Here is a 23544-nt window from a genome sequence, read left to right as displayed (position 1 = left end):
GAGCTGATTGTGGTCTTCGGGAAGGGTAAGACGAAGGAACACATGCCGATCCTCACAGAGGGATCAGAAGTGGAGAGAGTGAGCAGTTTCAACCTCCTGGGTGTCAAGATTTCTGAGGATCGAACCTGGTCCCAACATATCGATGCAGTTATAAAGAAGGCAAGACAGCGACCATACTTAATTAAGAGTTTGAAGAGATTTGGTATGACAACAAATACACTCAAAAACTTCTATAGTTGTACCGTGGAGAGTATTCTGACAGGCTGCATCACTGTCTGGTATGGAGGGGCTAATGCACAGGACTGAAAGAAGCTACAGAGGGTTGTAAATCTAGTCGGCTCCATCTTGGGCAGTAGCCTACAAAGTACCCAGGACGTCTTCAGGGAGCGGTGTCTCAGAAAGGCAGCGTCCATTATTAAGGACCTCCAGCACCCAGGGCATGTCCTTTTCTCACTGTTACCATCAGGTAGGAGATACAGAAGCCTGTAGACACACACTCAGCGATTCAGGAACAGCTTCGTCCCCTCTGCCATCCGATTTCCGAAATGGACATTGAACCCATGAACACCACCTCACTTTTTTAATATATATTATTTTTGCACGATTTTTAATCTACTCATTATACATATACTGTACTTGATATATGTATTATTTCCCCCCTCTTCTTCTGTATTCCGTATTGCATTGAACCGCTGCTGCTAAGTTAACAAATTTCACGTCACATGCCGGTGATAATAAACCCGATTCTGATTCCTGTCCAGAATGACTCTGTTCTCAGATCCGTTATCCCCACTCAGTCTGGCGCAACGCTTTACAATCGGACTCTCCAGTTTTTACCCCGTTGGTCCAAGACGACCGGGCTGGAATGCGGATTTTTGCCGTAACAATCTACCTCGTTAACCTGTGCGCCATTTCGGTCGCTTTCACTACAATAATCAAAATGGAGTCCAGCATTCTCTTCTGATACTTTCCCTGTTGGCGACCTCGATGCACTGATGTGCGTACAGCGGTGTGCTTGGATGAGATGCCTTTAGCCAGAGGGGGGTTAATGTGTGGTCCTCATGGCCACGGACGGCTGTGAAGGCCGAGTCATTGGGGATAGTTAATGCGAAAGTCGATAGGTTCTTGGTAGAAATGGTTAGGGGAGGAAGGCAGGAGAATGGGGGTCAGAGGAAAATAGATCAGCCATGTTGAAATAGCACAGAGGCTCGATGGGCCGAATTGTCCAGAAGGCTCCTATGCCTTATGGTCCAATGTTCGCAAAATAACCACCCCATTTACAAACTAATCACGCGAAAGACCACAAGCGGTGCAGTGGGGTTACGCCGACAGCAGGGGGCGCGCCACGTACCACTTTATTAACTAACCACACGGAAGTACACAAGCGGTGTAGGAAGGTCCATCCGCCTTCAGAGGGCCCGCCCGGCACCAGGAGACTATAAGCCCGGATAGCTCAGTCGGTAGAGCATCAGACTTTTAATCTGAGGGTCCAGGGTTCAAGTCCCTGTTCGGGCGCTGAATTTTAAATTAACATTTCCAGCACGAAGCACTGAAATTAACAATGCGCATTTACATTTACAAGTTAAACGCAGTCATTTGAAAGGAGTCGTTTACGACACCTTCTCTTCATCGAGAAAGGAAGTGTCATGAAAACAATGTCATGTCATTCCAGTTCACGGTCCGGTCCATGTTCCAGTTTTTCGGGTTTCCCCGGTTTCGGTTGAGGCAGCTGATTCTCGTTTGGGCTGTCTTCATAACTAGCTTCAGGATTCGCCTTGGGCTGCTGGATTGTTCCTGCCCAAACCCCCTGTCTGTATCCCTTGTCTGCCCCTTCCTCCTGAAGTCTTGCCTGATGCCTCGCCTTGCTTCGCCTTGCCTCGTCTGAAGCCTTGCCTCGCCTGTAACCCTCGCCTGCACGGCTGTCTAGTTGAATCGCCGGAGCCAGATACGGAACTGTCTATCGTTGTTTTGAACTGTCGCTGTGCCCACGCCTTCACAAGGTATGTCTGGCCATGTGCCGCTATCTAGTGTTGAATACTGTCTGTATCCACGCCTTCGCTAGGTAGGTCCGGCCGTCTGCCGCTACCTAGTGTTGGAAACCGTCTCGTCGCATTCTGCATTCTCTGTAATGAGTCCCGGCCCTACGTCCTGTACCCGAGGAGCGGTCCCGGCTCTGTGTTCTGTGCATGAGTCCCGGCCCTACGTCCTATTTCCAAGGAGGGGTCCCGGCTCTCTGTTCCATGTCCCTTTTTCTCCCTCGACCAAGGCTCCACGTTTCTGTCTCACCCTCGACCAAGTCAAGGTTTCCGGGTCTCGTCCAGTCCTAGCCACGATCCTACAACCTTGTCCTGTCCGAGTCAAGGCTTCGTATGCCCGTCCTATACATATGCCTCGTCCTGTGCTGGAGTTCCCTCGTTCTGTCCGGTAGCCTCGCCTAGTCCTGTCTCCCAAGACCACGTCATGTCTTCGTCTAGCTCCGGAGTCCGAGCCCGAGCGAAAACCCTGGTTCTGGGTCCTTGTCCAGTCTCTGGCTCGGAGTCCAAGCCCAGGCTCCTAGTTCCCAATTCCTTGTCCTGGTCCCGCTTGCGTAGCCAATGTCCTAGCCCAAGTCTGTGTTCTTGTCCCAGCTCTCTAGTTAAGTCCTGTTCCTCGTTCTTCAGCGTCTGTGTCTTGCATTTGGGTCCGCCGCCAACGCCCTCCCCTCCGGACAGAGAGAAGCGGCAGAAGGTGACGGACCTGGAGCGTTCTTTCAATCGAGCAACGTCACCAATTGTTACAGACGCGCAACTGAAAGCAGCCAATCCGGATGCATCATGAGTTATTACGACATAGAAGGTAGCAAACATTTTACAGAGATATGGACGCAACTCAGCGCATCTGGAAAACCAGCCTCCCTTCTAGGGAGCCTGTCTACAATTCCCATTGACTTAGGAAAGCAGCAAGAATAATCAAAGACCCCACCCACCCTGGCCATTCTTGGAGATAAGATCTATGAGAGCTTGGGCAGCGTTGGCCTAATTAGGGAGCGCCAACACGGTGTCTGTCCGGGTAAGCCATGTCTTACAAACCGTTCAGGTTTTCAAGGTGGTGACAGAGGTAGTGGATAAAGTTTGGGCGGGTATTGTTTGAATTGAAAAAAAATATTTACATTACGTGTCTATCTGAATGGGCAATGTGCAATCATAGTAATTTATAATAGTTTACAATAAATAGAACAGTCAATGTAACATAGGAATACACTCAAATCAGCGTGCGTTCATCAGTCTGATGGCCTGGTGGAAGAAGCTGTCCCGGAACCTGTTGGTCCTGGCTTTTATGCTGCGGTACCGATTCCAGGATGGTAGCAGCTGGAACAGTTTGTGGTTGGGGTGACTCGGGTCCCCAGTGATCCTTCAGGCCCTTTTTACACAACTGGATTGGACTTTGTGTTTTGCAGGAAAGTTTGGCGAATTATCTGAACGTCATGAAAGGCACAATGTTAATTAGACCCATTACAGTTATGGGCGTGGGGGGGGGGGTGTTGCGTGCGGAGTTGGGGGCGGGGTATATCAGGTGGAGTTTAAAGCTGCCAAATGTGCAATGTTACACTTCAGGACACCAAATGTAGATGCAATCAGTTAGTGGCAAGACCCTGGGGGGATCTCGGGGGTCGAGGTCCGCTTTCCCCCCTGAAAGTGACTGTGCGGGCTGACAAGATCAGGAGAGAAGGCATTTCCAGGTGTGCCTTTACCGGTCGAGATACTGAGTCCGGGAGTTGGGAAGTCGCGTTTGGAGCTTTGTGGAACTCGTGTCAGACCTCACCCGGAGCATGGAGTTCACTTTCGTCGTCCTCTAGCGAGCGGCTTTGTAGAGGCTGACGTCGAGATTTACCAGGACGCTGCGTGAATTACAGGGCATGTCCGACAAGGGGGAGTGGGGGTGGGATGTATTAAAGTATTTTATCTGGAAGGTCGGACACTGACAGGAAACCAGGTAGAGATATATAAAATTAAGATAGAACAGTACAGCACAGTACAGACCCTTCGGCCGACCCTCTAACCCTGCCTCCCATATAAGCCCCCACCTTAAATTCCTCCATATACCTGTCTAGTAGTCCCTTAAATTTCACCAGTGTGTCTGCCTCCACCACTGACTCAGGCAGTGCATTCCACGCACCAACCCATAAAAAACCTTCCTCTAATATCCCCCTTGAACTTCCCACCCCTTACCTTAAAGCCATGTCCTCTTGTATTGAGCAGTGGTGCCCTGGGGAAGTGGCGCTGGCTATCCACTATCTATTCCTCTTATAAGCACAGAAAGAATAGGTGGAGACGATATATTTTCCATCCATGTTTCAAGTATATAATACTGGATATCGTGGATTTAAGGTGAGAGGTTCAGGCTACTAAAATGTTACATCTGGTCAACTTGCTGTATCCTTCCGAAATATGGACTGTAACACCAGAACTTCAAAGAAACTTGGAAGCAACAGAAATGTGGTTTCTCAGAAGAATGCTGAAACTATCATATAGAGATAGGGTAACTAATGAGACAGTACTCCAACGTGCCCATACAAAAAGATCTTTAGTGAGAACATTAAACGAGAGGAAATTTAAATTCCTGGGCCATGTCATCAGGAAAGGAGAATGAGAATGCCTGACATTACAAGGCTGGATGGCTGGGAAACGCGGAAGTGGAGGGCAAAGAAGAAAATATATGGACACTGTGAAAGAACTAACAGATGTAAGTGTGCGAGATATCACTGACTGCGAGGGATCGTTCGATGTGAAAGCCATGAATACCCAAGCGTGTAACGCGCAAGGCACATGACGAAGAAGAAGGTGAGAGGAGAGAGTTTCTAAGCAGATGCGCGGAACAGCATTTCTCTGAGTGCTGGGTCCCTGGAATTTGCTGTCAGAGGTGGTGTCGGAGGCAGATATATGGAGGTATACAGGAGGCTTATAGATACTCCTGCGCAAGGGCAGGATACGGTCATTGGAAAGGTATGGTTATTGTGAGAGTGGAAGGGATTGTTTTGGAGGGGCATTTGACTGCAACCTTAATTGGTGCAGCAGCGCATGATGGACCGAAGTACAACAGCGTGTTCTAAGTCTTACAACGTTCTGACTGTACCGGCGACAATTTCTTCAATCCGTGGAATTCGTTGCCACCAGCGGCTGTGGGGGCCAGGACACTGGGTGCATTTAAAGTGGAGGTTGATTGGTCCTTGATTAGACTAGTCAGGGCGTCAAAGGTTACGGGGGGAAAGGCAGGGGATTGCGCTTTAGGGCGGAATACAGCAGCCGTGATAGAATGGCGGTGCAGACTCGATGGGCTGAATGGCCTACTTCTTCTCCTATCTCTTATGGTCTTACGCTCTTGTAATAATAGCCCGATTTACTCACTAACCAAATTTAGTCTTTTGGACTGAGACAACTGCGCCGCTCCAAAGAGCGCTATACGACGTCATTCTTACCCTCGGCCATTTGGCTCCATAATCAGTCAACCTACGGCCGGCGAAGGGATGACCCCTCCTGTTAGCCTGTTTGAGGTCACTTACGTTTTATTATTTCTACTTCTCTTCTAATATTTGTACATCTGTGCACTTGTAAGGCTACTGTGACACTGTAGTTTCCTTTGGGATCAATAAAGTATCGATCATCTATCGATCGATGTAACCGCACGAAAGAATACAAGCGTTGTAGCGGTGTTACGCCGACGGTAGAGGGCGCGCCAGTCAGCAGTTTGCTGGAAGCCTGGATAGCTCAGTCGGTAGAGCATCAGACTTTTAATCTGAGGGTCCAGGGTTCAAGTCCCTGTTCAGGCGCTAAATTTTAAACCCACATTTCCAGCACGAAACATAAATAAAACCGATACATTTAAAGTAAGAAGGACTAATTTCAAAGGAGCTGATCGAGAAAGCAAGACAGACGGCCAGGGAGAAGCGGCAAGTGTTCATAATGAAGGGTCTAGGCCTGTTTACTCTTTTCCATATTTGCTGCCTGGCCTACTGACTTCCTCCAGCATTTTGTGCGCATTTTTCAGATTTCATAGAACAACAGCGCTCTTTCAATAGAAAATCTGGTCGATAACAGCACCAATTTTCATTGGCACGCCATTACCCGCAGCCACGGCGCAGGGCGTCCTGACTTAGTAACGCAGACAGGCGACAGACAAAAAAACTGCCGACAGTTGTCGACACAGCTCCGGGCATCCCTCGAAAACCAGCGTCCCCTCCATGGAACCTGTCCGCACTTATCACCGCCTCAGTCACGGAGTCAGGAAAATCAAATACCCAACCCACGCTGGGCATTCTCTCTTCTCACCTTCCCACCGGACAGAAGATGCAGACTTCCGCCAGGCTCAAGGGCAGCTTCCACCCAGATATTATCGAGATCGTGAACGGACCTCTTGTACAATAAAAAAAAAATGATTCTAGATCTCTCAATCTACCGCGCCAAGATCCCACACATTATTTGTCGATTTGCACTGCGTTTTCTCAGCCACTGAAATACGACCCGGAGAGGTCCTGGATAGCCCAGTAGGTAGAGCATCAGACTTATAATCAGAGATTCCATTTTGGGCGGAGGACGAACGGCGACTCCTTTGCTTACATCTTTGGAAACAGCTCTATTTCTATCTTTCGAGGTTCTTTTAAAGAGCCTGACCTGGAGCTACACGCTGAACTCGGCTCTTTGCGGAAATGGGACCCGATCTCGGGGCCTCACCACCAGCCGCTTTTCCATATCCCAAGGACGCGGCCTGGCAGACTACTGCGCCTTCAGGGTGCCGGATTTTCGTGGCTTTGGAGGCGGGCGCACTTGAGGTCGGTGCCGCCGCCTGATGCGCCATGGGACACGGAAGATAGAAGGCAGCGAGCTGGCTGCAGGCTGTGTGCCCAGAGACCCGCGGTCTTTGGGCACAGAGCTCGGAAAGAGCGACACAACAGATTTTTAACACCATAAATCTGCGAGTTGTTTGTTATGTCTCCCCTCTTACTGTGGAACGGGGACACCTCTTTCCCCCTTATTAGGGAGAGAGAGAGAGCCTGTGGTATGTCGAATACCGGGTGAAGGAGTAGTCTTTGGGGTACTGCAAGTCTGTGTCTTCATTGATACTTGCTGCACGCTCGAGTGCTCGGTGGGGAGCGCCGATGATGGGGGAGGGGTGATCCCTTCGCTGCTCCTCTGCGTGGGAGGGGGGAGCTGGGGGTTGCTTTAGGGTTCTAACATTGAACTGCCGTTCATTCTTCAGAGCACTGCTCTGTTTTCGTGGATGTTTGCGAAGTAGAAGAATTTCAGGATGTATATTGTGTACATTTCTCTGACATTAAATGTACCTGTTGAAACCATGGTTAAAGTCACTGTTCAGGCGCTTTCCCGAACACAGTTATATGCACCCCATAAATGGACCTGGTCCCCGACTGGACGAAAGGCGGCAAGAATATTGAAACATTACGCAACAACTCACAGGGATGATAAGACCTTTATTGTCCCTGCGAGAGAGAAATTGGCGCAAGAGGAAATTGCAGGAGCATTTGGCGGGAATGGCTGATATCAATTCGGAACAATTTCTCTATCTTTTTCTTTTTTGTTTTGTTTTTTGGCCAAGTCCGCATCTTTGACGAGCAAATACTCAGAGTATTGAGCAGGTTTGTTCCAATCAGAACCAAGGACAAGTATTAAAAGCAAGAGGAAGTCTGCGATCGCAGGAAATCCAAGCAACACACACACACACACACACACACACACACACACACACACACACATACACACACACACACACACACACACACACACACATACACACAAATACTGGGGGAACTCAGCAGGCCAGGCAGCATCTGTGGGAAAAAAGTACAGTCGACCTTTCGGCCGAGACCCAAAACAAAAAGCGTGGCGAATCTGCAGAATCCATGCCCTGGGCCGGCTGAACGTGTTTAAGGCAGAGGGGGATGGTTTATTAGAAACATAGAAAATAGGTGCAGCAGTAGGCCATTCGGCCCTTCCAGCCTGCACCGCCATTTATTATGATCATGGCTGATCATCCAACTCAGAACCCCGCCCCAGCCTTCCCTCCATACCCCCTGATCCCCGTAGCCACAAGGGCCATATCTAACTCCCTCTTCAATCTAACTCCCTATTCTTCAATTAGGGCTTGAACGGTTATCGGGGGAAGGCAGGAGACTGCAATTGACAGGGAAATATATACCCATGATGGGCCGAACAGCCTAATTCCGCTCCTCTGTCTTATGATCTCACAACAGCAGCGCAATTTACCAACTAACCACACAAGCGGTGTAGTGTGGTTACGCTGACAGCAGAGGGCGCGCCTGGCAATAGTTTACTCGATGCCTGGATAGCACAGTCGGTAGAGCATCAGACTTTTAATCTGAGGGTCCAGGGTTCAAGTCCCTGTTCAGGCGCTGAATTTTAAATCCACATTGTAGGCACGAAACATTTTTTTTTAAATAGATGGATATTTACAGTTAAAGTAAGAAGGAGTGCTCTTAAAAGGAGATGTGTGCGTCAGTTTATTATTAATCTAGAAAGAGAGACGGGAAGACGGGGAGAACCAACATGCGTCCGTATACCTGCAGCGAACTTGTTAATGGAAATAATGCTCGAGAACGTCACCAACGCGTCACTTGAGGGCAGCCAATCCGGATGCGTCATGAATCGGTAACGCCCCAAAGCAGAAACTGCAGAGAGTTGTCGGCGCAGCACCAGGGACACCAGCCTCTCCACTCCATGGAGCCTGTCTCTTGACACACTGCCTCTCTTCCCAGATTCGTTAGAAAAGGCACCACCAGACTCGAGGGCAGCTTCTACCCGGTTGTTACAAGACTGTTCATCTGACACTTTCCCCCTCCCCCACCACCCCCGGACATGAATGTTGACCCTTGCAACAACCTACCTCAGCATGGCTTCCGCCGTGCGTGATCCCGACGCCGCAACTTCCGCAGCAATGTCCAAAAGGAATTCCGCGTTCTCGTCTGATAAGTTTCCCTGCAGGCGACCTCGTAATGATCTCCTGGGATGAGACGTGGAGGAAGGTCTTCAGCCAGAGGGTGGGGAATCTGTGGATTTCGTCGCCCCCCGGCGGCTCTGAGGGCCAAGATGTCGGGTGCATTGAGAACTCAGAACGGAAACCTACAGCGCATCACAGACCCTTCGGCCCACAATGTTGTGCCGACTATGAATCCTACTCAAGAAACTGCCCAGAATTACCCTACCGCATAGCCCCTCTATTTCTCCAATCTCCATCTACCTATCTGAGGGTCTCTGAAAAGACCCTATTGTATCCGCCTTCACTACTGTCACTGGCGGTGCACTCCACGCACCCACCACACTCTGTGTGAAAAACTTAACCCTGACATCTCCTCTGTACTTACTTCCAAACACCTTAAAAATGTGCCCTCTCGTGTTCGCCATTTCAGCCCTGGGAAAAAGCCCTGACTATCCACACGATCAATGCCTCTCATCATCTTATATACCTCTATCAGGTCACCTCTCATCCTCCGTCGCTCCAAGGAGAAAAGGCCGAGTTCACTCAACCTATTCTCAGAAGGCACGCTCCCCAATCCAGGCAACATTTTGGTAAATCTCCTCTGCACTCTCTATAGTGTCCACATCCTTCCTGTCGTTAGGTGACCAGAACTGAACACAGGTCTCCACGTGGGGTATAATTAAGGACTTATGTAGCTGTAACATTACCTCACGGCTCCTGAACTCACTCCCGCGATTGATGAAGGCCAACACACCAGACGCTTTCTTAACCACAGAGTCAACCTGCTCAGCAGCTTTGAGTGTCACATGGACTCGGACCCCAAGATCCCTCTGATCTTCCACACTGCCAAGGGTCTTACCATTAATGCCACATACCGTCATCATATTTGACCTACCAAAATGAAACACCTCACACTTCACCAGGTTGAACTCCATCTTCCACTTCTCAGCCCAGTTTTGCATTCTATCGATGCCCCGCTGTAACCTCTGACAGCCCTCCACACAATCCACAACACCTCCAACCTTTGTGCCATCAGCAAAGGTACTAAGCTACCCTCCTACTTCTTCATCCAGGTCATTTATAAAAATCAGAATGAGGAGGGGTACCAGACAGATCCCTGTAGAACATGCCTCGTCTCTGTCCTCCGTGCAGAACGTGAGCCATCTACAACTACCATTTGCCTTCTGTGGGCAAACCAGTTCTGGATGCACAAAGCAATGTCTCCTTGGATCCCATGTCTCATTACTTTCTGAATAACCCTTGCATGGGGAACCTTATCAAATGCCTTCCTGAAATCCATATACACTACATCTCGACCTTCAACACTGTGTTTTGTTACTTCCTCAAATAATTCAATCAGGCTCGTAAGGCATGACTTGCCCTTGACAAATCCATGCTGACTATCCTGAATCACATTATGTCTCTCCAAATGCAAATAAATCCTGCTTCTCAGCATCTCCTCCAACAACTTTCCCATCACTGAAGTAAGACTCACTGGTCCATAATTTCACGGGTTAACTCTACTCCCCTTCTTGAAAAAGGGAGCAATATTTGCAACCCTGCAATCCCGTGGTACTTCTCCCGTCCCTATTGATGATGCTAAGAGCATTTCCAGAGGTTCAGCAATCTCCTCCCTCTCTTCCCACAGTAGTCTGGGGTATATCTCGTCAGGACCCGGCAACCTATCTATCATAATGCCTTTCAAAACGCCCAGCACATTCTCTTTCTTAACATCTACATGCTCAACTGTTTCGGTCCGCTGTAAGTCATCTCCACAACTGTCAAGGTGATTTCCACTGTGAATACTGAAGCGAAGTATTCATTAAGCCCTCGGCTGCCTTTCTCCTGCTCCATGCATCATTTTTCCACTATCGCTCCTATTCTCACACAGCTCATCCGCTTGCTCTTTTGCATTCTTGTAGAATGCCTCGGGGTTTTCCGTAATCCTACCCGCCAGGGGCTTCTCATGGCCCCTTTGGTTCTCCAAATTTCATTCTTGAGCTCCTTCCTGGCGCCCTTGTAACGTTCGAGAGCTCTAACAGTACCTAATTTCTTTCAACACACATCAAAGTTGCTGGTGAACGCAGCAGGCCAGGCAGCATCTCTCGGAAGAGGTACAGTCGACGTTTCAGGCCGAGACCCTTCGTCAGGACTAACTGAAGGAAGAGTTAGTAAGAGATTTGAAAGTGGGAGGGGGAGGGGGAGATCCGAAATTATAAGAGAAAACAGGAGGGCGAGGGACTGAGCCAAGAGCTGGACAGGTGATTGGCAAAAGGGATATGAGAGGATCATGGGACAGGAGGCCCAGGGAGAAAGACAAGCGGCGGCGGGGGGGGAACCCAGAGGATGGGCAAGAGGTATAGTCAGAGGGACAGAGGGAGAAACAGGAGAGTGAGAGAAAGAATGTGTGTATATAAATAAATAACGAATGGGGTACGAGGGGGAGGTGGGGCATTAGTGGAAGTTTGAGAAGTCAATGTTCATGCCATCAGGTTGGAGGCTACCCAGACGGAATATAAGGTGATTTCCTCCAACCTGAGTGTGGCTTCATCTTCACAGTAGAGGAGGCCGTCGATAGAGATGTCAGAATGGGAATGGGACGTGGAATTAAAATGTGTGGCCACTCAGGTTGGAGGAACAACACCTTATATTCCGTCTGGGTAGCCTCCAACCTGATGGCATGAACATTGACTTCTCTAACTTCCGCTAATGCCCCACCTCCCCCTCGTACCCCATCCGTTATTTATTTAGGAGTCTCTTAAAAGACCCTATCGTCTTTTCCAAGCACCTTAAACCTGTGTCCTCTTGTGCTAGCCATTCCAGCCCTGGGGAAAAGCCTCTGACTATCCACACGATCAATGCCTCTCATCATCTTATACACCTCTATCAGGTCCAAGGAGAAAAGGCCGAGTTCACTCAACCTATTCTCATAAGGCATGCTCCCCAATCCAGGCAACATCCTTGTAAATCTCCTCTGCACCCTTTCTATGGTTTCCACATCCTTCCTGTAGTGAGGTGACCAGAACTGAGCACAGTACTCCAAGTGGGGTCTGACATCCCTCCACACTATCAACAACACCGCCAACCTTTGTATCATCAGAAAATTTACTAACACATCCCTCCACTTCCTCATCCAAGTCATTTATAAAATCCACGAAGAGAACGGATCCCAGAACAGATCCCTGAGGCACACCGCTGGTCACCGACCTCCATGCAGAATATGGCCCGTCTACAACCGCTCTTTGTCTTCTGTGGGCAAGTCAGTTCTACATCCACAAAGCAATGTCCCCTTGGATCCCATGCCTCCTTACTTTCTCAATAAGCCTTGCATGGGTTACCTTATCAAATGCCTTGCTGAAATCCATATACATTGCATCTACTGCTCTTCCTTCATCAATGTGTTTAGTCAAATCCTCAAAAACTTCAATCAGGCTCGTAAGGCACGACCTGCCTTTGACAAAGCCGTGCTGACTATACCTAATCATATTATGCCTCTCCAAATGTTCATAAATCCTGCCTCTCGGGATCTTCTCCATCAACTTACCAACCACTGAAGTAAGACTCACACGTCCATAATTTCCTAGGCTATCCCTACTCCCTTTCTTGAATAAGGGAACAACAGCTGCAACCCTCCAATCCTCCGGAAACTCTTCCGTCCCCATTGATGATGCAAAGATCATCGCCAGAGGCTCAGCAATCTCCTCTCTGGCCTCCCACAGTAGCCTAGGGCACATCTCCTCCGGTCCCGGAGAGTTATCCAACTTGATGCTTTCCAAAAGCTCCAGCATATCCTGTTTCTGAATATCTACATGCTCAAGCTTTTCTGTCCGCTGTAAGTCATCCCGACAATCACCAACATCCTTTTCCGTAGTGAATACTGAAGCAAAGTACTCATTAAGCACCTCAGCTATTTCCTCCGGTTCCATACACGCTTTTCCACTGTCACACTTGATTGGTCCTATTCTCTCACGTCTTATCCTCTTGCTCTTCACAGACATGTACAATGCCTTGGGGTTTTCTTTCATCCAAACAACATGGCCGCTCCATCTTGGCAGGTTCCTGATGACGTGGGCTTCAGTGTTTGTTGTTTTTGTTTCATTTAGCAGCTGAAGTTGGTTCTTCTATCTTCCCAGCTGATATTTAAGATGTTTCGAAGACAGCGTTGATAGAACTTTCCAAGTGCCTTCAGATGTCGTTGGTATGTTGTCCAGGTTTCTGATGCACACAGGAGCGATGGGATCACCACTGCTTTGTACACGAACATTTCGGTGTCTGTTCGGATGTCGCGATCATGAAAGACTGTTGTTCGGAGACGGCCAAAAGCTGCTCCAGCGCATTTAAAAAGTCCACGGTTAGGGTGAGATGCATCTCTGATAATGCTTTTCCCCCTGCCCAGGCAGCGGTTATGGTAGATGTTCCCAAGGGTGGGCAATTGGGTGCCGATAATCCGCTGGGCAGTTTTCACCACACGCTGGAGTGCTTTGCGGTCCGATACGGGACAACTGCCATACCACACTGAGATGCAGTTGGTGAGTATGCTCTCAATGGTACAGCGGTAAAAGTCCGTCAATATCCTGGGACAGAGGTGAGCTTTATTGATGTTCCGTTTTATCGGTTAATCCGAAAGGAGACCAATCCAGACACCTCGCGCCAGTCAAGAATTGCCGGCTGCCTGGGGTGACACGAAAAGAAAACTGAGGCAGTGAGAAGTGTAGACAGAGTCCATGGTTTCCGTGATGTGCTGAGTTGGGTGCCCAACACCTCCGCATTTTGGTCACCTTTTCTGTCGTGCGAAATCATGATGCATTTTATGGTGCAGCTATAAAGAATGGTGATGGTATCGAGCAGTTTTCCGATTAAAAGAGCGCCGTAGATTTATGAGCTCTTGCCGATGCTTTCCGACTGCCGGCCTTTCTTTCTCGATATATACGCCGTCGCCGTTCCCATCACGGATCCGTTGGGAACGTGGATTTATCTGCACAGGGACTTAAACCCCGGACCTTCAGGTTAAAAGTTCGATGTCCCACCGACTGAGCCATCCGGTCGTTCGGCCAAATGCTGCAAAGTGCGCCCTCTGCTGTCGGGCTAACGCAGCTGCACCGCTTGTTTTCCTTTGGTGCCGTGTCTTCGTAAATTGGGCTGTGATGCTCATATGCACAGAGATAACGTTATCCTGTACATCGCGCAGAGAACATAGCACAGCCTATCCTTTCCTGCTGACTAAATGCAATCGAAATCACAATCGACGCCCAACAAAACTAATCCATTCTACATACCCTGCAATGTCCTGCCCTTTCACGAGCCTATCTATGATCCTCTTGAACATCTTTTCATGTCTGCTTCCACTACCACCCTTGGCACCAATCACTCGCTATGTAAAAAAAAATGCTTGCCCCGCACATCTCCTTATAAAGTTCTTCCTCTCAGCGGGAATGAGACACTTCAAACGTGGGAAACAGATACTGCCTGTGTTACGCTACCCTATGGCTTTCCTAGTCTTATAACCTTCTATCAGACTACCCCTAGCCTCCGCCTTTCCAGATACAAACAACCCAAGTCTGCCCATCCTCTCCACACAGAACATGCCTACTAGTTCAGCGGGATCCTGGTAAACCTCCGTTCAGGATCTAATGCCATAACACCAGAAGACAGGGGAGCAGAATTAGGCCATTTGGCCCATTGAGCCGACTCCACCATTCAATCATGGCCGATCCTTTCCGCCCTTTCTCAGTCCTATTCCCGGCCTTCTCCTTGTAATTTTTGATGCCGAGGCCAATCCAAAACCTGTCAATCTATTACTTAAATACCCTTAACGACCTGGCCTCCACAGCTGCCTGTGGTAACAAATTCCAAAAATTCACCACCTTCTGCAAAAAAATTTCTCCACATCTATCTTTTAAATGGACGCCCCTCTATCCTGAGACTGTGCCCCCTTGTCCTACACTCCCCCACCATGGGAAACATCCTTTCCACATCTAGCAAGTCCAGGCCTTTCAATATTCGAAAGATTTCAATCAGATCCCCCCTCATCCTTATAAACTCCACCGGGTACAGAACCAGACCTATCAAATGTTCCTCGCATGACAACCCTTTCATTCCTGGAGGGATAGAAGCTGTCCTTGAGGTTGCGGGTACTTGCATTGAAACTTCCGCATCATCTGCCCAATTATAGGCTGGGAGGAATGTCCGATGTGCGCGGAGTCCAGGCAGGGGAGGTTACTCCCCGTGATGCGCTGAACTCTGGCACCTTCTGTCGGACTGCCCATCCTTCTTTCCCGATAAAAACGCTGTCGCACGCATGTCCTTTGAAATTACATTAAAGTTGCTGGTGAACGCAGCAGGCCAGGTAGCATCTCTAGGAAGAGGTGCAGCCGACGTTTCAGGCCGAGACCCTTCGTCAGGACTAACTGAAGGAAGAGTGAGTAAGGGATTTGAAAGTGGGAGGGGGAGGGAGAGATGCAAAATGATAGGAGAAGACAGGAGGGGGGAGGGATAGAGCCGAGAGCTGGACAGGTGATTGGCAAAATTGGATATGAGAGGATCATGGGACAGGAGGCCCAGGGAGAAAGACAAGGGGGGGGTGGACCCAGAGGATGGGCAAGGGGTATAGTGAGAAGGACAGAGCGAAAAAAGGAGAGAGAGAGAAAGAATGTATGCATAAAAATAAGTAACAGATGGGGTACGAGGGGGAGGGGGGGCATTAGCGGAAGTTAGAGAAGTCGATGTTCATGCCATCAGGTTGGAGGCTACCCAGACGGAATATAAGGTGTTGTACCTCCAACCTGAGTGTGGCTTCATCTTTACAGTAGAGGAGGTCGTGGATAGACATGTCAGAATGGGAATGGGATGTGGAATTAAAATGTGTGGCCACTCGGAGATCCTGCTTACTCTGGCGGGCAGAGCGTAGATGTTCAGCAAAGCGGTCTCCCAGTCTGCGTCGGGTCTCGCCAATATATAAAAGGCCACATGGGGAGCACCCTACGCAACTCCCTTGTCCATTCGTCCCCCGCATCCCTCCCCACTGATATCGCTCCCTACGCAACTCTCTTGTCCATTCGTCCCCCCCATCCCTCCCCACTGATATCGCTCCCTACCCAACTCCCTTGTCCATTCGTCCCCGCCATCCCTCCCCACTGATGCATTCCGCAGGGATCGCTCCCGACACAACTCCCTTGTCCATTCGTCCCCCCCCCCCATCCCTCCCTACTGATCTTCCTCCTGGCACTTATCCTTGTAAGCGGAACAAGTGCTACACATGCCCTTACACTTCCTCCCTTACCACCATTCAGGGCCCCAAACAGTCCTTCCAGGTGAGGCAACACTTCACCTGTGAGTCGGCTGGGGTGATATACTGCGTCCGGTGCTCCCGATGTGGCCTTTTATATATTGGCGAGACCCGACGCAGACTGGGAGACCGCTTTGCTGAACACCTACGCTCTGTCCGCCAGAGAAAGCAGGATCTCCCAGTGGCCACACATTTTAATTCCACATCCCATTCCCATTCTGACATGTCTATCTACGGCCTCCTCTACTGTAAAGATGAAGCCACACTCAGGTTGGAGGAACAACACCTTATATTCCGTCTGGATAGCCTCCAACCTGATGGCATGAACATTGACTTCTCAAACCTCCGCTGAAGCCCCACCTCCCCCTCGTACCCCATCCGTTATTTATTTATATACACACATTCTTTTTCTCTCTCTCCTTTTTCTCCCTCTGTCCCTCTGACTATACCCCTTGCCCATCCTCTGGGTCACCCCCCCCCCGCCTTGTCTTTCTTCCCAGACCTCCTGTCCCATGATCCTCTCATATCCCTTTTGCCAATCACCTGTCCAGCTCTTGGCTCTATCCCTCCCCCTCCTGTCTTCTCCTATCATTTTGGATCTCCCCCTCCCCCTTACTCACTCTTCCTTCAGTTAGTCCTGACGAAGGGTCTCGGCCCGTAACGTCGACTGCACCTCTTCCTACAGATGCTGCCTGGCCTGCTGCGTTCACCAGCAACTTTGATGTGTGTTGCTTGAATTTCCAGCATCTGCAGAATTCCAGTTGTTTTTCCTTTGAAATTACTCCCACTTGTTTTACGTGCTGGAAACGGGAGTTTAAAAAATTTAGCGCCTGAACAGGGACTTGAACCCTGGACCCTCAGATTAAAAGTCTGATGCTCTACCGACTGAGCTACCCAGGCTTCCGAGAGCTGCCAGGCGCGCCCTCTGCTGCCGGATATGCCCCGCTCCACCGCCTGTGTTCTTTGGTGTGATCAGTTAGTAAATTGGTTAATTATGATAAAAAATCATAAGATCAAAAGAAGTAGGAACATAATTAGGCCATTCGGCCCATCGAGACTGCTCCGCCATTTCATCATGGCTAATCTATTTTCCTCAACCCCAATTCTCTGGACTTTTTCCCGTAGCCTGTCACGCCCTGCCTAATCACGAGCTGATCAACTTTCGCATTTAGTTTCAAGTTCTTGGATTATTGGATCCTGTTGGAACACAACTGATCAGAGATAGTGTCATGGCTGCAGAAAAGGAGGAAGATATGGAGGGATTGTCTACTGAGTCTCTGTGCGTGGAAGTTAGAAACAGTAAGGGATCAATAACTTTACTGGGTGTTTTCATAGACCACCCAACAGGAACAGGGACATCGAGGAGAAGATAGGGAGACAGATTCTGGAAAGGTGTAATAATAACAGGGTTGTCGTGGTGGGAGATTTCAATTCCCAAATATTGATTGGCATCTCCCTACAGCAAGGGGTTTAGATGGGGTAGAGTTTGTTAGATGTGTTCAGGAATGTTTCCTGACACAATATCTAGATAAACTTACAAGAGGAGAAGCTGTACTTGATCCGGTATTGGGAAATGAACCTGGTCAGATGTCAGGTCTCTCAGTGGGAGAGCATTTTGGAGATAGTGATTGCAACTCTATCTCCTTTACGATAGCATTGGAGAGGGATAGGACCCGGCAAATTATGGAAGCGTTTAATTGGAGTAAGGGGAAACATGAAGCTATCAGGCAGGAACTTGGAAGCATAAATTGGGAACAGATGTTCTCAGGGAAATGTACAGCAGAAATGTGCCAAATGTTCAGGGGATATTTGCATGGCGTTCTGCATAGGTACGTTCCAATGAGACGGGGAAAGGATGGTAGGGTACAGGAACCGTGATGTACAAAGGCTGCTGAAAATCTAGTCAAGAAGAAAAGAAAAGCTTACGTAAGGTTCAAAAAGCTATGTAATGATAGGGATCTAGAAGAATTTAAGGCTAGCAGGAAGGAGCTTAAGAATTAAATTAGGAGAGACAGAAGGGGCCAGGAGAAGGACTTGGCGGGATATTCTCTCATTTCCCCTCGCCCATCGGGGTGAAGATGCAGATTCGGAATACACGTACCGACAGCTCCTATCCCGCTGGTATGTATCAGATCGTCAGCGGACTGCCTGCAATTGTTGAATTGACCTCTCACGCCCTCTGCTGGTGAGGTTAAGAATTGCAGTTTATTATATCAGATTAGATTAGGTTAGATTCAACTTTATTGTCATTGTGCCGAGTACAGATACAAAGCCAATGAAATACATTTAGCATCTGACGAGAAATGCAAAGAATAGTGTTATTTACAAAATAACTGCGAATAAAAAGTAAGTGCTACAGCACACAAATATAAAAGTACTGAGACAGTACAATACGGGTGCAATACTGCTTAGCACTGTGATGTGAGGTTCAGCAGGGTCACAGCCTCAGGGAAGAAGCTCTTCCTGTGCCTGCTGTTGCGGGAGCGGAGGCTCCTGTAGCGCCTACCGGATGGGAGGAGAGTAAAAAGTCCATGGTCAGGGTGAGATGCATCCCTGATAATGCTTTTCGCCCTGCCCAGGCAGCGTTTATGGTCGATGTTCCCAATGGTGGGCAATTGGGTGCCGATAATCTGCTGGGCAGTTTTCACCACACGCTGGAGTGCTTTGCGGTCCGGTACGGGACAATTGCCATACCACACTGAGATGCAGTTGGTGAGTATGCTCTCAATGGTACAGCAGTAAAAGTCCGTCAGTGCATTGAATAAAATTGAATGATTTTATGATTTACATCTTTCACATACATGAGGAGTAAAAATCTTTACGTTAGCTCTCCGTCTAAATGTGCACCGTGCAATTTACAGTAATTTGTAATAAATAGTACGTACAACAGGACAGTCAGTATAACATAGACATACAATTGAGCGAATTAATCAATCTGATGGCCGAGTGGGAAGAAGCTGTCCCGGAGGCTGTGGTCCTGGCTGTGGTACCGTTTCCCGGATGGTAGCAGCAGGAACAGTTTGTGATTGGGGTGACTCGGGTCCCCAATGATCCTTCAGGCCCTTTTTACACCCCTGTCTTTGTAAAGGCCTTGAATAGTGGGAATAGTGGGAATCTACAGATGCACTGGGCTGTCCGCACTACACTCTGCAGAGTCCTGAGATCGAGGGAAGTACAGTTCCCATACCAGGCAGTGATGCAGCCAGTCAGGATGCTCTCAATTGTGCCCCTGTGGAAAGTCCTTAGGATTTGGGGCTCCATATCAAGCTTCTGAGGTGAAAGAGGCGCTGTTGTCTCTGTCGATCTTTCAACCTACACTACACTTTCTCTCGAAGTAGAATGCTATATTTGTGAATGTTTTTCTCTACAGCATCCAGTACAGAGCCTGGATAGCTCAGTCGGTAGAGCATCAGACTTTTAATCTGAGGGTCCAGGGTTCAAGTCCCTGTTCAGGCGCTGACTTTATTGTTGCGTCCATCATTACGTTCTCAGCCAGCCCATGAAATGCAATCGCCTACCTACACCGAAGATCTCTCAGTAAGATTGAAATGCAGAAAACGGGAACCTGATTTATAGGGAAAGATTGCATAGGAGTCCAATGTACAAGGGTGTCGTTAGGGTTAATGCAAGCAGGATTTTCCCCACTGAACGAGAGAAAATCTGCAGATGCTACAAATCCAAAGCAACACACACAAAATGCTGGAGGAACTCAGCAGGTCAGGCAGCATCTATTGCGGGGGGGGAGGAGAGGGGCGGGGGAAAGTGCCGCCCCACTGATTCTGGGTGAGATTGGAACTAGAGGTCTGGGCTTACGGGTGACATTGGCAACATCGTAAATCAGCGAGTTGCTTGTTGTGTCTCCCCTCTCGCTGTGAAACGGGGACAGCGCTTTCTCCCTTAGTAGGGGGAAAGAGAGAGAGAGAGAGGGGGGGGGAGAGAGAGAGCGCCTGAGGTATGTTGAATGCCGGGTGAACGAGTAGTCTTTGGGAGACTGCCAGTCTGTGTCTTTATTGATACGTTGCTGAGCGCTTGAGTGCTCGGTAGGGGGCGCCATTGCATTTTCGCTGGCGGGTTGGGGGTGTCGTTGCTTTGTTGCTGCTTGTGCGTGGGAGGGGTGTGCTGCCGGGGGGTGGGAAATTTGGGGTTCTAACATTCAGCTTTCATTCATTCTTGGGGGCACTCCTCTGTCTTCGTGGATGTTTGCGCGGAAAAAGAATTTCAGGATGTATATTGTATACATTTCTCCGACATCAAATGTACTTATTGAGACCTTTGAAAGGTGAAAATGTTAAGGGGAAAGTTCTTCATTCAGAGGGCGGCGCGAGTGCGGAAGGAGCTGCCGGCGGAAGTGGTGGATGCAGCTACGATTGCGGCACTTCAGAGAAGTTCGGCTAAGTACGTGGATGGGTTGGGGAGAGGGGTTGGCGGGTGGGTCACTATGGGGGTGCTGTGGTCCAATTGTGGTTCGAGGGGTCCAGGCAGTACATCACGGCACAGATGGGCCTCAGGGCCTGGCTCTGTGCTGCAGCGTCCCATGGCTCGGTTGGAATGCCCTCTTTGGACTGCCGGCCAACAAAACTTGGGACTCCGTTTTTTGGTCCGTTCGGGAATCAGGAAACGCCGTCCAGTTGTCGGCGTAGAACAGGAGAGCGGTCCACATTTAGTCAGCTCCGAGATCAATCCTACCCCCCAACCACACCCCCCACCCACCCCGCCCCCCCCGACCACCACCACGCGGCCTTCCATTTTTTTTCTCTATCGTCTATACGCCGATGTCAGAGTACCTACCTTAAATGGCCCTAATGTCTCAGCCTCTCCCACTAGCCCTGGCAGCGCATTCCAGGCGCCTACCGCTCCCTGTGTGTGGGAAAAAAAACACCTCTGACATCCCCCGATACTTTCCTCCGAACTCCTTAAAGTTATACCCCCACCCATCGCCTATTTCCGCTCTGGGCGGAGATAACAACCTCCTCCTGCGGTTCACTCAAACTCTGCCGCTCCTCATCCTGCACGCCTCGATTGAGTCACCCCTCGTCCTCTGTTTTTTTTCTCCAAAGAGGGAAGCCCTTCGGAGGTTCTCTCATCCCATCCTCGTATGGTCGTGCTTTTTAATCCGGGCAGTCTCCTAATAAACCACTTCTGCTTTCCCGACTGAGCTATCCAGTCACCAACCAGGAGCCCTGCTGAAGGGTCCCGACTCAACTCTTTTCCATCGGCGCTCCGCGGCCTGGCTGAGAATCCTCCAGCGTTTTGCCTGGGTGTGGCTGGGCGATCCAGTCGCCGCCTCACGGCTGCCAGCGCGCCCTCTGCTGGCGGACTAACCCCACTGCACCGGCGAGGCTCCGTCTGCGGACCGGGTCCGCCGCTCTCACACGCGCCCAGGGGCAGTGAATCAGAAAATCGGGTTTACTGAGCCAACTAAGAATGAGCGGTCATGTTGTTCGGATGAAAGACGAACGTCTGCCGAAACAAATCTTCTACTCCCAGCTTAAATAAGGCAAACGTAAAAGAGGCGGACAACAGAAGAGATTCAAAGACGTTTTAAAAGCCACCATGAAGAAATGTAACATCGACATCAGCAATTGGGAGAGCAACGCTAAGGACTTGAAACTCTGGCAAGCCACCATCCGAGAAGGAACAGCAACTTTCGAAGCCAACAGATGTGCAGAATTAGAAGAAAAGAGAACAAAATGGAAAGAGATGCAGCAACAACCAAAGCCCGATCTGCCACCTGGAACTACCTGGACTGAATGCGGAAGAACTTTCAAACCCAAGATTGGACTCTCAAGCCATTTGAGAGCCCATATGTAGATAAACAGAACGAAGACCATCATCCTCCACCTCGAGGGATAGCCACGACGACGACTCTCCTCCCATCCGGTAGGCTCTACAGGAGCCTCCGCTCCCGCACCAGCAGGCACAGGAAGAGCTTCCTCCCTGAGGCTGAGACCCTGCTGAACCTCACATCACAGCGCTAAGCAGTATTGCACCCGTATTGTACTGTCTCAGTACTTTTATATTTGTGTGTTGTAGCACTTTTTTTTTCGCAGTTATTTTGTGAATAACACTATTCTTCTGCATTTCTGGTCAGACGCTAACTGCATTTCATTGGCTCTGTATCTGTACTCGGCACAGTAACAATAACGTTGAATCTGATCGAATCTAATCTAATCAGCCGGCTGGTGGCGAAAAAAGGGTGCATCAGTAAAGCAGCTAGCGTAATCAAAGACCACCACCCCCACCCTACCCACCCGGGACATTCTCTCATCTCCTCTCTCCCCCATCGGGGTGAAGATGCAGATTCGGAATACACGTACCGACAGCTCTTACCCCGCTGGTATGTATCAGATCGTCAGCGGACTGCCTGCAATTGTTGAATTGACCTCTCGCGTCCTCTGCTGCTGAGGTTAAGAATTGCGGTTTATGGCGTATTGTATTGCATTGAATAGAATTGAATGACTTTATGATTTACACCCTTCACCTACACCGGCGAGGCTCCGTCTGCGAAACGGGTCCGTCGCTCTCACACGCAGCCAGGGACAGTAAATCAGAAAATCGGGCTTACAATCACTGACCTGCAGCGCGAAGCATGTTATTTTGCCCCGACAGTACAGTGCAGGGACCTGCAAGTTAAAGAAAAAGCTGGTGTTCCCCCCACCCCTCCCGTTTTCTTTCTTCAATGGCCTTCTGTCCTCTCCCATCAGATTCCCCCTTCTCCAGCCCTGTATCGCTTTCACCCTTCGACTTCCCAGCTCTTTACTGCACCCCTACCCTCCCACCCTTCCAGTTTCACCAGTCACCTTGTGTTTCTCTCTCCCCTGCCCCTACCTTGTAAATCTACTCTTCATCTTCTTTTTTCTCCAGTCCTGTCGAAGGGTCTCGGCCCCGGAACGTCGACTGTTTCCTCTTTTCCCGCAGTTGCTGCCTGGCCCGCTGGGTTCCTCCAGCATTTCGCGTGTGTGTGTGTGTGTGTGTGTGTGTGTGTGTGTCGCTCGCATATTTATACGCCTGCTTGTCTCATTACAGTCCTGTCGGTAACGTTGTACCGTCTGACATAAATCTGTCCCGCGCTCTTGGTGTCGACCGGTCCACCTGCAGGCCACACCACTCGGGGAGGCCCGCTGCTGTTATTTTGTGACAGTGCGCGCGGGATGGTAGCTCCGTCTGAAGTGTTCCACCATCCGTCCTGTGTTGTGCAGCTTGGCCTCAGCAGGGAAACGACGCCCGGCTGGGCTGCCCGCACCTGCATGGCTGAGGGGACTGCAGAGCTG

At 49.6% G+C, this 23544-nt stretch overlaps 4 non-coding genes across 4 annotated transcripts; 3 read left to right on the top strand and 1 right to left on the bottom strand.

Moving 5' to 3' along the window:
- The first annotated feature begins 1442 nt into the window (after nucleotides 1-1442).
- On the top strand, nucleotides 1443-1515 carry trnak-uuu (transfer RNA lysine (anticodon UUU)). The gene has a single exon. It is a non-coding gene; the product is annotated as a tRNA-Lys (tRNA).
- A 4218-nt stretch (nucleotides 1516-5733) lies between these two features.
- trnak-uuu (transfer RNA lysine (anticodon UUU)) lies at nucleotides 5734-5806 on the top strand. The gene has a single exon. It is a non-coding gene; the product is annotated as a tRNA-Lys (tRNA).
- Nucleotides 5807-17100: 11294 nt separating this feature from the next.
- On the bottom strand, nucleotides 17101-17173 carry trnak-uuu (transfer RNA lysine (anticodon UUU)). Its single transcript has one exon. It is a non-coding gene; the product is annotated as a tRNA-Lys (tRNA).
- Nucleotides 17174-19656: 2483 nt separating this feature from the next.
- Nucleotides 19657-19729, top strand: trnak-uuu (transfer RNA lysine (anticodon UUU)). Its single transcript has one exon. It is a non-coding gene; the product is annotated as a tRNA-Lys (tRNA).
- The last annotated feature ends 3815 nt before the right edge of the window (nucleotides 19730-23544 follow it).

This window comes from Mobula hypostoma, chromosome 31 (assembly GCF_963921235.1).
Source record: "Mobula hypostoma chromosome 31, sMobHyp1.1, whole genome shotgun sequence".
In the NCBI taxonomy this organism is placed as follows: Eukaryota; Metazoa; Chordata; class Chondrichthyes; order Myliobatiformes; family Myliobatidae; genus Mobula; species Mobula hypostoma.
This window is presented reverse-complemented; position numbering and strand designations above follow the sequence as displayed.